The sequence below is a fragment of the Epinephelus fuscoguttatus genome, linkage group LG13, assembly GCF_011397635.1.
Source record: "Epinephelus fuscoguttatus linkage group LG13, E.fuscoguttatus.final_Chr_v1".
Lineage (NCBI taxonomy): Eukaryota > Metazoa > Chordata > Actinopteri > Perciformes > Serranidae > Epinephelus > Epinephelus fuscoguttatus.
The window spans coordinates 1,772,383-1,778,382 of NC_064764.1; positions in this window are offsets into that span (position 1 = coordinate 1,772,383).

The window sequence follows — 6,000 nt, forward strand, 5'->3', positions numbered from 1 at the left end:
TTGAAAACCACAACTTAAACGTACAATGCAAGACATTAGTTTCAGACTGCTGCCTGCTGTACACAAATTTGAAAACACTGAAAGGGTATGGTGAAAACATAATGTATTTTTTGTCACCAATTATGGATTTTGCACGACCTCAGGGTGTCACCCAGAAAATATCAGGTCAATCTGATGTAGCATTTAGCCCTTTGAACTGTCAATGTTACTGTACTCCTTGTACAATAAGATTAACATTAAAACAGTAAAAAAACAGACAAAACTACCCGTTATTACATTACATTTGCACTGATTGAGGTAACAAACAGAATTAAGAGGGGTGCGCTGGCACAATTGCAATCCCAGCTCTCATTTGTCGACATGGCCTCGTCCAGGTCTTTGGTTGTCATGCCCAGGAGGGCGGGAACCATCTCCACAGGAATCACATTGGATCTATAAAGGAAGTTAAAATCACAAAGATGAGAATGAGCCTCAGGAGTATGTGAAAACGGGAACGGGCAGGCTACAATGCAGAGGGGAGACCCGAGCCTGCTGCCTGCTGTACACAAATTTGGAGAGAGGCTGAAAGGGAGGGAGAAAACATAAGATGAAAATTATGAAAAGAATGTCTCTGTATTTTATTTCTGTTTTCAGTGTTTAAAAGTTAGAGGCGGAGTGCTGAGGGAGATCAGACGCCTCCAGAGAGGGGAGAGGAGAACACAAAATAAGATTAAATAGGGCCTGTCTCCTCTTTTATTTTCCAGTGTTTAATCAAGAGTGGGATTGAGGTGGTGGAAGTTACTTTCATTTGATGAGTAATTGATGGCTATTTGTGACTCAAATTTGTTTATTTATTTATTTATTTCAGGAAGTTATTTTTATTTAATATTTATTTATTTATTTCAGGTTGAATTTTTATTTTACTTGACTCATACATCTGAACAATGTATCTAGGTATTTATTATTGCAGAGCTGCAGCAGGTGAAGTTGTTGTACGGTCATTTTGTACCTATGATACATTTGGGATGGGAGCCTCCAAATAAAATTTCGCAGGGCTCCCAGTTTGGTCAGGGGAGACCTGATTTTCACCCCTGAGCATGCACAGGGTTATAATGCGGATGAAACTGTGGAGACCCAGCTAACCCTCAATTTTGAATTTGAGCAGCAGATGAGGAACTACTGAAAATGCAATTCTTTCTGTCAGCTGTAAACTCTTGAACTGATGTTGTTAGTACAGCAGAGTGCTTGCTGGTTGACCTGCGCTACAATGTCAGAAAAGAATCAGTCAGTTAAGGATATTCAGTGTTTTTACAGGAAAGGGAAAGGAAGGAAGGACACAAACTCATGAGCCAGGAGAAGAAATATGCAAATGTGTGACTTCAATAGTTGTGTGAACATGATATCAGCAGCAGAGCTTAGATTTTAACTTTGTGTTTAATCTAGCTTTTCAATTTAAAGTTTCTTGAGACAACTACTGTATCTAGCCTGTCACCCAAAATTTGGAAATCTTTTCTGTCTGCAGTCCTACAAACACTGATAACACCTGAGGCCATTTTTATGACCAATCCAGGGAATTAAGCCCTCACTGCCAGTGCATGAGACACTAGATTTGGAAATGCTCCATCAGATTGACCTGATATATTCTGGGTGAAACCCTGAGGTTGTGTACTATCTGTCTGAAGTGGAACGGTTGAGTAATAACAGGTAGTTTTTTTTTAAAATATTATTCTCAATGTACAAGGAGTACAGTAAAATGTGACAGTTCAGAGGGCTTTTATTCTGAAATGCTACATCAGATTGACCTGATATGGTGACAACTGTGTTGAGACGTACTATCAATTTTGAAGTGACGGTTGAGGAATAAAAATGCAATTTTTTTAAATATTCTGTCAATGTAAACTCTTGAACTAAATTATGACAGTTCAGCAAGTGCTTTCATTCTGAAATGCTACATCAGATTGACCGGATAGCTAATCAGTCAGTTAAGGATATATCAGGACTATCAGGAAAGGGAAAGGAAGTTGAAGGACAATAACTCATGAGCCAGGACAAAAATATTAATGCAAATGTACAAGTACAGTAAAATATGACAGTTCACGGGCTTTTATTCTGAAATGCTACATCAGCTTTTCAATTGACCTGATATTTTCTGTGACAACTACTGTATCTAGCCTGTCACCCAAAATTTGGAAATCGTCTGCAGTCCTACATAACAGGTAGTTTTTAAAAAAAAATTATTCTCAATCCAGGAATTAAGTAAAATATGACCAGTTCACGGGCTTTTATTCTGAAATGCTCCATCAGATTGACCTGATATTTTCTGGGTGAAACCCTGAGGTCGTGTACTATCAGTCTGAAGTGGAACGATTGAGTAATAACAGGTAGTTTTTAAATATTAATTCTCAATGTACAAGGAGTACAGTAAAATATGACAATTCAGAGGGCTTTTATTCTGAAATGCTACATCAGATTGACCTGATATTTTCTGGGTGACACCCTGAGGTCGTGTACTATCAGTCTGAAGTGGAACGGTTGAGTAATAACAGGTAGTTTTTTTAAAAAAAAAAAATTATTCTCAATGTACAAGGAGTACAGTAAAATATGACAGTTCACGGGGCTTTTATTCTGAAATGCTACATCAGATTGACCTGATATTTTCTGGGTGACACCCTGAGGTCGTGTACTATCAGTCTGAAGTGAACGGTTGAGTAATAACAGGTAGTTTTTAAAAAAAAAATATTAATCTTAATGTACAAGGAGTACAGTAAAATATGACAGTTCACGGGGCTTTTATTCTGAAATGCTACATCAGATTGACCTGATATTTTCTGGGTGACACCCTGAGGTCGTGTACTATCAGTCTGAAGTGGAACGGTTGAGTAATAACAGGTAGTTTTTTAAAAAAAAACATTATTCTCAATGTACAAGGAGTACAGTAAAATATGACAGTTCACAGGGCTTTTATTCTGAAATACTACATCAGATTGACATGACATTTTCTGGGTGACACCCTGAGGTCGTGTACTATCAGTCTGAAGTGGAACGGTTGAGTAATAACAGGTAGTTTTTAAAAAAAAAAAAATATATTATTCTCAATGTACAAGGAGTAAAGTAAAATATGACAGTTCACAGGGCTTTTATTCTGAAATGCTACATCAGATTGACCTGATATTTTCTGGGTGACACCCTGAGGTCGTGTACTATCAGTGTGAAGTGGAACGGTTGAGTAATAACAGGTAGTTTTTTTAAAAAATATCATTCTCAATGTACAAGGAGTACAGTAAAATATGACAGTTCACGGGGCTTTTATTCTGAAATGCTACATCAGATTGACCTGATATTTTCTGGGTGACACCCTGAGGTCGTGTACTATCAGTCTGAAGTGGAACGATTGAGTAATAACAGGTAGTTTTTTAAAAAAAAATATTAATCTTAATGTACAAGGAGTACAGTAAAATATGACAATTCAGAGGGCTTTTATTCTGAAATGCTACATCAGATTGACCTGATATTTTCTGGGTGACACCCTGAGGTCGTGTACTATCAGTCTGAAGTGGAACTGTTGAGTAATAACAGGTAGTTTGTTTAAGAATATTATTCTCAATGTACAAGGAGTACAGTAAAATATGACAGTTTAGAGGGCTTTTATTCTGAAATGCTACATCAGATTGACCTGATATTTTCTGGGTGACACCCTGAGGTCGTGTACTATCAGTCTGAAGTGGAACGGTTGAATAATAACAGGTAGTTTTTTTTAAAAAAAAATATTAATCTTAATGTACAAGGAGTACAGTAAAATATGACAGTTCACGGGGCTTTTATTCTGAAATGCTACATCAGATTGACCTGATATTTTCTGGGTGACACCCTGAGGTTGTGTAAGATCAGTCTGAAGTGGAACGGTTGAGTAATAACAGGTAGTTTTTTAAAAAAAAAAATATTATTCTCAATGTACAAGGAGTACAGTAAAATATGACAGTTCACGGGGCTTTTATTCTGAAATGCTACATCAGATTGACCTGATATTTTCTGGGTGACACCCTGAGGTCGTGTACTATCAGTGTGAAGTGGAACGGTTGAGTAATAACAGGTAGTTTTTTTTAAAATATTATTCTCAATGTACAAGGAGTACAGTAAAATATTACAATTCAGAGGGCTTTTATTCTGAAATGCTACATCAGATTGACCTGACATTTTCTGGGTGACACCCTGAGGTCGTGTACTATCAGTCTGAAGTGGAATGGTTGAGTAATAACAGGTAGTTTTTTTAAAAAATATTATTCTCAATGTACAAGGAGTACAGTAAAATATGACAGTTCAGAGGGCTTTTATTCTGAAATGCTACATCAGATTGACCTGATATTTTCTGGGTGACACCCTGAGGTCGTGTACTATCAGTCTGAAGTGGAACGGTTGAGTAATAACAGGTAGTTTTTTTAAAAAAATATTATTCTCAATGTACAAGGAATACAGTATAATATGACAATTCAGAGGGCTTTTATTCTGAAATGCTACATCAGATTGACCTGATATTTTCTGGGTGACACCCTGAGGTCGTGTACTATCAGTCTGAAGTGGAACGGTTGAGTAATAACAGGTAATTTTTTTAAGAATATTATTCTCAATGTACAAGGAGTACAGTAAAATATGACAGTTTAGAGGGCTTTTATTCTGAAATGCTACATCAGATTGACCTGATATTTTCTGGGTGACACCCTGAGGTCGTGTACTATCAGTCTGAAGTGGAACGGTTGCGTAATAACAGGTAGTTTTTTTTTTTAAAAAAATTATTCTCAATGTACAAGGAGTACAGTAAAATTTGACAGTTCACGGGGCTTTTATTCTGAAATGCTACATCAGATTGACCTGATATATTCTGGGTGACACCCTGAGGTTGTGTACTATCTGTCTGAAGTGGAACGGTTGAGTAATAACAGGTAGGTTTTTTTTTTTAAATATTATTCTCAATGTACAAGGAGTACAGTAAAATATGACAATTCAGAGGGCTTTTATTCTGAAATGCTACATCAGATTGACCTGATATTTTCTGGGTGACACCCTGAGGTCGTGTACTATCAGTCTGAAGTGGAACGGTTGAGTAATAACAGGTAGTTTTTTTTAAAATATTATTCTCAATGTACAAGGAGTACAGTAAAATATGACAGTTCACGGGGCTTTTATTCTGAAATGCTACATCAGATTGACCTGATATTTTCTGGGTGACACCCTGAGGTCGTGTACTATCAGTCTGAAGTGGAACGGTTGAATAATAACAGGTAGTTTTTTTTAAGAATATTATTCTCAATGTACTTTGAAATCAGCCCTTTCTCGCTCTTGCCGTAATGTGTAGTATATGCGCGCACCGTAAAACAACGTGAGGGCTGGCTTGACCAAATGTTTCAAAGTGAGGGCTGGCTTGACTTTAGTGGAAATGCTCTCCCTCAGTTTTGACAGGGTTGGGAGGCAGGACTCACACACCGCCAACATACCTGTGGCCTGTGCTGGAGATCCGTCCCCCGGGACACAGTATAAACACACGGAGGTGAGTTAAAATTTACCCTTGGTCGTAGGGCCGAAATGTCCAAGGGGACCTTCCCCAATTTTAAGGGGGCAGTCCGCTTCAGATGGTGAGTTGTAGGTCTCCCAAAGTTAAAACATTTTTAAAAGTTGGCGCCTCGCTAATGCGGTTCGGCTGAAACTGAACATTACCTACAATCTCTGCATGCCTAAGAGCTGCCTCTGTCTCCTGAACTGCCGATCTTGGGTTCCACTTCCTCCCCTTGGTTGGATTTGGAACCACACTCCTAACTACCACGTCCTTACTCCCAGATAACAAGAGCTCTGTCCTGACCTTGGTACATTTAAATTCCTCTGTTGAACTAGATACTGGCAGCTGAAATATCCCTTTTCCATACAATGCAACACTACTTAGGCACCTAGGAGCGCCCAACCACTTCTAATATAGGAGCTAACCGACCTTTCAATTCTCTCCACAAGGGATATTGGAAGTTCATAAACTGA